We start from the raw sequence: 9,466 nt of genomic DNA, 5'->3' as shown, positions 1-9,466 counted from the left end.
ACAGGTGTTGACTTTACAGTGAAATGCTGACTTACGAGCCCATTCCCAACAGTGCGGAGTTAAAAAGTAAGACAAATATTTGCTAAATAAAAAAGGAAAAAGTAACACAAGTAAAATCAATAATGAGTCTATGCACAAGGAGTACCCGTACGAGTCAATGTGCAGAGGTATGAGGTAATTGGTAATACAGTATGTGGGTAGGGGTTAAAGTGACTAGGCAATCAGGATATATAATAAATGGGAGTAGCAGCAGCGTGTGTGTGTGTGTGTGTGTGTGTGTGTGTGTGTGTGTGTGTGTGTGTGTGTGTGTGTGTGTGTGTGTGTGTGTGTGTGTGTGTGTGTGTCTGTTGGAGTGTCAGTGTAGTATGTGTGAGTATGTGGATAGAGTTGAGTGTTTGTGCATAGAGCCAGTGCAAGGGAGTCAGTGCAATACAATTATAAAGGGGGTCAATGGGTAAATGTAATAAGGGGATCAATGTAAATGTTCCAGGTAGCCATTTGATTAACTGTTCAGCAGTCTTATGGCATGGGGGTAGAAGCTGTTCAGGAGCCTTTTGGTCACAGACTTGGTGCTCCGGTACCACTTCCTGTGCAGTAGCAGAGAGAACAGTCTATGTCTTGGGTGCCTTGAGTCTTTGTCAATTTTTATGGCCTTCCTCTGACACTGCCTAGTATAGAGGTCCTGGATGGCAGGGAGTTTGGCCCCAGTGATCCATTGACACCGCCTAGTATAGAGGTCCTGGATGGCAGGGAGTTTGGCCCTGGCGATGTACTGGGATGTACACACTACCCTCTTTAGCGCCTTGCGGTCGGATACCGAGCAGTTTCCATACCAAGCTGTGATACAGCCAGTCAAGATGCTCTCAATGTTGCAGCTGTAGAACTTTTGAGAATCTGAGGGCCCATGACAAATCTTTTCAACCTCCTGAGGGGGAAGAGGCGTTGTCGTGCCCTCTTCACAACTGTGAGACAGAGAGAGAGAAAGAGAGCGAAAAAGTACAGCACTGCCTATCTGCTTGCCTGTCTGCCAATCCTCATGCCCCTTTTCCCAGGCAGTGTCAGCCTTACTCACCTGAATCTGTATGTTTGATCTGATTTCTACTGATAATACTAATCTGATTTCTACTGATTCTACTGATCTGATTTCTACTGATTATACTAATCTGATTTCTACTGATCTGATTTCTACTGATTCTACTCATCTGATTTCTACTGATTCTACTGATCTGATTTCTACTGATTCTACTGATCTGATTTCTACTGATTCTACTCATCTGATTTCTACTGATTCTACTGATCTGATTTCTACTGATTCTACTCATCTGATTTCTACTGATTCTACTCATCTGATTTCTACTGATTCTACTCATCTGATTTCTACTGATCTGATTTCTACTGATTCGACTCATCTGATTTCTACTGATTCTACTCATCTGATTTCTACTGATAATACTAATCTGATTTCTACTGATTCTACTGATCTGATTTCTACTGATTCTACTCATCTGATTTCTACTGATTCTACTCATCTGATTTCTACTGATTCTACTGATCTGATTTCTACTGATTCTACTCATCTGATTTCTACTGATTCTACTCATCTGATTTCTACTGATTCTACTCATCTGATTTCTACTGATTCTACTCATCTGATTTCTACTGATTCTACTCATCTGATTTCTACTGATTATACTGATCTGATTTCTACTGATTCTACTAATCTGATTTCCTATGCATCAGACTACACTAATCTTTACTGGTCACTCCCTTGAGCGTGATGTCACTCCTTTTGCTGCACAAACACACACGCTGTCACTGCATGGCAACTGCTGCAAGGCACCGGGATGACTGCTGCTCCAGTTAGAGAACAGTCTGTGGACCCCGCCCCTATGCTCTCCAGGCAGGACCTCCCTCCTTTGCCTCCACCCGCCTTCAACTCCTTCCTCCTCTCCCCTCCTACCCTTGCTGTAATATGACAGGCCAGGATGACTCAGGGACTTAGCACCTATTAACGAACAGGCCAAAGGAGGGTGAGCTGCGTGCGGGTTTGTTTGCTCAGGTAGTACAGATCTCTGACTCATCATGATCCTCAAGGAGAATACACATTAAGCATTTAGACATGGTCAGCTTATAGACATGGTGTGCATTAAGACATGATGAGCAAACTGGTCAATGGGCACATAGTTGTGCACTAAATGCCTAAACCAACAGAGGGACATTTTAGCGAAAAATGTATAATTGAAACCTATATTTTCTGGTGTCGAATGTTCTAAAGCGGCTTGATCCCTTCGTCCACTCGATACTTGGACCATAATGTTGTTTGACCAGTTCAACTATCCCACATGTATCTTTCTTTTGGTAAGAGAAAATTAAAGTCTGCCAGGCTTATTTGAGAGCTTAGAAACCAGGTACTTAAGGCTACTGGAAAAGTGAGGAACACTCACAAACCATGGGCACACTGCTTGTCTTTTTGTTTTTTCATTGTACACCACTGTAAATGCAGGTAAGGCGGACTGTTTACTTAATCTCATGTCATAATAAGTCATTAATGATATCATAAATCCCCAGTGAGTAATAATGTGCTTGGAAATTGGAGACGTCACAAACGTAAAAAAGTAAACATTAGTGGAGACGCCTTATCAGTTTTGGAAACAGTGTTACAATTGCGAGCTAAAATTTGTGCAGTGGCTAACTAGCTGTAAATAGGGGAATTGTTCAACCTCAGTTAGCCAAGTTAGTTAGTTAGTTAAGTAGTTAGTTACAGTTAGTTAGTAACCGCTCCTACACTCATTTGCTAGCTACCATAACGCTGCCTTGTCAATAACATGTTTCCAAAAATGATGTGTCTCCAATTGTGTTTTCATAGTGATTGTGATGCAATCCACTTTCCAAGCATATTGTTCCTTACTCTGTAATATTATAAACAATAACAACACATTACATGCTATATCCTGCAAGATGATAATGTTCAAAATACGTTGATGTTTGAGATGAGGTACATACAGCGCCTTCAGAAAGTATTCACACCCCTTGAGTTTTTCTAAATGTTGTATTACAACATGAATTAAAATGCATTAAATAGATTTTTTGGTGTGGCCTACCCATAATAACCTATAATGTCAAAGTGGTTTTTCAAAATGTTTAAAAATGAATAAAAAATGTAAATTCTTCAGTCAATAAGTATTCAACCCCTTTGTTATGGAATACCTAAATAAGTTTAGGAGTAAAAATGTGCATAACACGTCACATAATAAGTTGCATGGACTTTAACATGATTTTTGAATGAATACCTCATCTCTGTATCCTACACATATAGTTATCTGTAAGGCCCCTCAGTCGAGCAGTGAATTTCAAACAGATTCAACCACAAAGACTAGGGAGGTTTTCCAATGCCTCGCAAAGGGCGCTTATGGTAGATAGGAAAAAAAAGTTATTCATTACACTTTGGATGGTGTATCAGTACACCCAGTCACTACAAAGATACAGGCATTCTTCCTAACTCAGTTGCTGGAGAGGACGGAAACCACTCAGGGATTTCACCATGAGGCCAATGGTGACTTTATATCAGTGGTAGAGTCTAATCGCTATGATAGGAGAAAACTGAGGATGAATCAACAACTTTGAAATTACTCCACAATATTAACCTAATTGACAGAGTGAAAAGAAGTAAGCTTGTACATAATAAATATACTCCAAAACATGCATCCTGTTTGCAAAAAGGCACTAAAGTAATACTGCAAAACATGTGGCAAAGCAAATAACTTTTTGTCCTGTATGCAAAGTGTTATGGTTGGGGCAAATCCAATGCAACACATTACTCAATATCACTATCCATATTTTCAAGCATACCCATCTTGTTATGGGTATGCTTGTAATCATCAAATACTTTTTTCAGGATAAAAAAGAAACAGAATGGAGCTACTGTATGAACTAGCAAAAGAGCTACCATGGTGGGATGAGATAAAGCTAGCAGATGTAAAAATGTTTGTTTAGAACTCTTGCCTTCCTATTTGCTTAAGATCATTGAAGGCATAACTGGAGAAAGAAAATAATTGTATGAATCGTTGTCATAATCTTCGTCTTCTGATGAGGAGAAATCATTGGACCAATACGCAGCGTGGTAAGTGTCCATACTTATACTTTTATTTTTTTTAAACGTGAACACTAAACAAAACAAGAAAACGAACGACAGTCCTGTAAGGTGCTCACACTATACATAGAAACAACCACCCACAAAACACAAGACAAAAACCCCTACTTAAATATGGCCTCTAATCAGAGGCAACGAGATGGAGCTGTCTCCAATTAGAGACCAATCCCAAACAATTACCACATAGAAATAGAATACTAGAATATCAAACATAGAAATACATAACATAGAACTAAACCAAAACCCCGAAACACACTAAACAAACACCCCCTGCCACGCCCTGACCACACTACAATAACAAACAACCCCTTTTACTGGTCAGGACGTGACAATCGTAAAGTTTATCCCAGAGTCAGGATAATAAACAGAGACATTTCTGGAGGGGTCCAGGTGAGCTGCCTGGCATTTGGTTTCAATTTTTTTTGGGGTCATCTTACCCCTTTTTCTCCATAATTGGTAGTTACAGTCTTGTCCCATCACTGAAACTCACATACAGTCACATACAGAGAGGAGAAGGTCGAGAGCCATGCGTCCTCTGAAACACGACCCTGCCAAGCCGCACTGCTTCATGACACACTTCTTGCTTAACCCGGAAGCCAGCCGCACCAATGTGTTGGAGGAAACACCATACAACTGCTTGCGCTCGGCCCGCCACAGGAATCACTAGAGCACGATGGGACAAGGACATTCCGGCCGACCAAGCCCTCCCCTAACCCGGACGACCCTGGGCCAATTGTGAGCCGCCTCATGGGTCTCCCGGTCAAGGCCGGCTGCGACACGGCCCGGGATCGAACTTGGATCTGTAGTGACGCCTCAAGCACTGCGATGTGCCTTAGACTGCTGCGCCACTCGGGAGTCGCCGCATTTGGTTTCTACCCCAGACGCATCAACCTGACCCTGCTGAGAGGCAGCTGCTGCCCAATGGAGACGGGACGTACCAGCTGAGGAAGAGTCTGGTGATCAGTACAGAGGAACTGAGAGAGAGACACAACTACACCTGCACTGCCTCCCACCTCAGTCTGGACAACAAGCTGCATGTCAGGTGGGTACCTGAAAGAGACAGAGTCGGCCTATTTGTCTACTTGGCTCCACTGGCGATGGTGCGAGTTAGTCTGTTCTGTGTTTTCATTTGCGTCAGGAGAAGACGTGCTGCTGGCTCAGAGACATGTCACAGCTTTCCAACGTTGATGAAGTGGACGATCAAATCAGCCTTTCAGAAGATTCAGAGAAATACTATATTTTTTAAATGCATGTGTGTGTTCTAGGTGATCTTACTGAGAGAGGTGTCCGTGTGTGTGCGTGTGTGTGCGTGTGTGTGTGTGTGTGTGTGTGCGTGTGCATGTGCGCGTGTGTGTGCTCGCGTGCGTGCGTGTGTGTGTGTGCGTACAAAAGCTAACGGAAACCCACTACTGACAACTGACACCTGAAAGTACACCTGAGTCGGTCCAGGAAATAAGTCCCTTTTGCATTTTAAATGCCTGTTATATTAAATGAAGAGCCCTTTAATATAGAACACACTTGCTAAAGTGCCAAAAATCAGCATTTTGACATGTCTCTCTGTGCAACGTCTGTGACTTCCAGGAAGGGTTTAATATACTTGTAACCCCAACATTTCTCCAAGTTTTCACTGTCATTGTAAAGCCCTAGTTATTTTGTTACTTTGGAAAAAGTCATCTCTGTTATTTATTTCATGTGATTTTAAGGTTTATAATGAGATTTTAATGTTAAACAAGACCTGTCCCTCATTTTATGGTCAACCCTATTATATGAACGAAACTCTCATTTTAATATGGTGAATCTATTCCATTTTAAATAATTTGTTCAAAAGAAACATTGAACATCTAATAGTCAAATTATTATATGTAAAAGCAGGTGAGCTGGTTCTACTATTTTTGGCCATTTTCTGGTGTTTTGTGGTGGGAAACTGAGCTTCCATTCCCTGTGTCACAAGGGGATTTATGGGTGATTTAACATGAAATCACTAACCCTGTTACGGTCAAGCCTGTTACTTTATTTGGCACTTAGTGGCAATCAGCAGTTGCTATATCCGTTTTTGGACTTATAGATGAATGATATGTACCCATTGATTCTTGAAGAATGTAACTTATGCCTAATGAGCTTAGTTCAACTGTTATACCCCATCAGAACCTAAAATATAAGCTTATTTTACTCCAATGTTTGTAAACAAAGAACATTTTAACAAACACTGTTTAGCATCAAAACATGGTTAAAACTGTATGCAGTGGGGAGAACAAGTATTTGATACACTGCCGATTTTGCAGGTTTTCCTACTTACAAAGCATGTAGAGGTCTGTAATTTTTATGCAAATGAATTACTTAAAACTCATACAATGTGATTTTCTGGATTTTTGTTTTAGATTCCGTCTCTCACAGTTGTGAACCTATGATAAAAATTACAGACCTCCACATGCTTTGTAAGTAGGAAAACCTAAAAAATCGGCAGTGTATCAAATACTTGTTCTCCCCACTGTGTATATATATATATATATATACACTGCTCCAAAAAATAAAGGGAACACTTAAACAACACAATGTAACTCCAAGTCAATCACACTTCTGTGATATCAAACTGTCCACTTAGGAAGCAACACTGATTGACAATATATTTCACATGCTGTTGTGCAAATGGAATAGACAACAGGTGGAAATTATAGGCAATTAGCAAGACACCCCCAATAAAGGAGTGGTTCTGCAGGTGGGGACCACAGACCACTTCTCAGTTCCTATGCTTCCTGGCTGATGTTTTGGTAACTTTTGAATGCTGGCGGTGCTTTCACTCTAGTGGTAGCATGAGACGGAGTCTACAACCCACACAAGTGGCTCAGGTAGTGCAGCTCATCCAGGATGGCACATCAATGCGAGCTGTGGCAAGAAGGTTTGCTCTGTCTGTCAGCGTAGTGTCCAGAGCATGGAGGTGCTACCAGGAGACAGGCCAGTACATCAGGAGACGTGGAGGAGGTCGTAGGAGGGCAACAACCCAGCAGCTTGACCGCTACCTCCGCCTTTGTGCAAGGAGGAGCAGGAGAAGCACTGCCAGAGCCCTGTAAAATGACCTCCAGCAGGCCACAAATGTGCATGTGTCTGCTCAAACGGTCAGAAACAGACTCCATGAGGGTGGTATGAGGGCCCGATGTCCACAGGTGGGGGTTGTGCTTACAGCCCAACACCATGCAGGACGCTTGGCATTTGCCAGAGAACACCAAGATTGGAAAATTTGCCACTGGCGCCCTGTGCTCTTCACAGATGAAAGCAGGTTCACACTGAGCACGTGACAGACGTGACAGAGTCTGGACGCCGTGGAGAACGTTCTGCTGCCTGCAACATCCTCCAGCATGACCGGTTTGGCGGTGGGTCAGTCATGGTGTGGGGTGGCATTTCTTTGGGGGGCCGCACAGCCCTCCATGTGCTCGCCAGAGGTAGCCTGACTGCCATTAGGTACCGAGATGAGATCCTCAGACCCCTTGTGAGACCATATGCTGGTGCGGTTGGCCCTGGGTTCCTCCTAATGCAAGACAATGCTAGACCTCATGTGGCTGGAGTGTGTCAGCAGTTCCTGTAAGAGGAAGGCATTGATGCTATGGACTGGCCCGCCCGTTCCCCAGACCTGAATCCAATTGAGCACATCTGGGACATCATGTCTCGCTCCATCCACCAATGCCACGTTGCACCACAGACTGTCCAGGAGTTGGCGGATGTTTTAGTCCAGGTCTGGGAGGAGATCCCTCAGGTCTGGGAGGAGATCCCTCCCCCACCTCATCAGGAGCATGCCCAGGCGTTGTAGGGAGGTCATACAGGCACGTGGAGGCCACACACACTACTGAGCCTCATTTTGACTTGTTTTAAGGACATTACATCAAAGTTGGATCAGCCTGTAGTGTGGTTTTCCACTTTAATTTTGAGTGTGACTCCAAATCCAGACCTCCATGGGTTGATAAATTGGATTTCCATTGATTATTTTTGTGTGATTTTGTTGTCAGAACATTCAACTATGTAAAGAAAAAAGTATTTAATAAGATTATTTCTTTCATTCAGATCTAGGATGTGTTGTTTAAGTGTTCCCTTTATTTTTTTGAGCAGTATATATATATATTTATCACAGCGTCCACAGAAGGTGGCGCCCCTCCCCGGTCGGGCGGTGCTCGGCGGTCGTCGTCGCCGGCCTACTAGCTGCCACCGATCTACGTTTCTGTGTCTTTTGGTTTTGTCTGTCTTGGTCCGCACCTGTTCCTTGTTAGTCATTAGTGGGGGGGTATTTAGTTTGTCTTTTTGGTTTGGGAATTTATGCGGGATTATTACATGTCATGTTATGTGTGGCAGTCGGTGTTTTTGCGCTGCTTTAGCTACACCGCGTAATTTTGGATTAGGCATTAGGTTTGCCGGGCTGCGCCCCGTGCGTTTTGATTTTGGAGCTGTCCTCCTGTCTTGTGTTCTGCGCACCCTGCCTTGTGGCGACTTTATTTATTCGGTGTTTATTAAACATCTGTGTTAACGGACCTCAGTCTCCTGCACTTGACTCTGCCCCTTTCCTGCTACCAAGGATATCCTTGACAATATATATTTTTTCACCTTTATTTAACCAGGTAGGCCAGTTGAGAACAAGTTCTCATTTACAACTGCGACCTGGCCAAGATAAAGCAAAGCAGTGCGACACAAACAACACAGAGTTACACATGGAATAAACAAACGTACAGTCAATAACACAAAAGAAAAAGTCTATATACAGTGTGAGCAAATGGCGTGAGGAGGTAAGGCAATAAATAGGCCATAGTAGCTCACTAATTACAATTTAGCAAATTAACACTGGAGTGATAGATGTGCACATGATGATGTGCAAGTAGAAATACTGGTGTGCAAAAGAGCAAAAAAGTAAATAAAAGCAATATGGGGATGAGGTAGGTAGATTGGATGGACTATTTACAGATGGGCTGTGTACAGCTGCAGCAATCGGTAAGCTGCTCAAATAGCTGATGCTTAAAGTTAGTGAGGGAGATATAAGTCTCCAACTTCAGCGATTTTTGCAATTCGTTCCAGTCATTGGCAGCAGAGAACTGGAAGGAAAGGCGGCCAAATGAGGTGTTGGCTTTGGGGATGACCAGTGAGATATACCTGCTGGAGCGCATGCTACGGAAGGTGTTGCTATGGTGACCAGTGAGCTGAGATAAGGCGGAGCTTTACCTAGCATAGACTTATAGATGACCTGGAGCCAGGGGGTCTGGCGACAAATATGTAGCGAGGGCCAGCCAACGAGAGCATACAGGTCGTAGTGGTGGGTGGTATATGGGGCTTTGGTGACAA

Source organism: Salmo salar, chromosome ssa21 (genome assembly GCF_905237065.1).
Source record: "Salmo salar chromosome ssa21, Ssal_v3.1, whole genome shotgun sequence".
NCBI lineage: Eukaryota > Metazoa > Chordata > Actinopteri > Salmoniformes > Salmonidae > Salmo > Salmo salar.
This window is presented reverse-complemented; position numbering follows the sequence as displayed.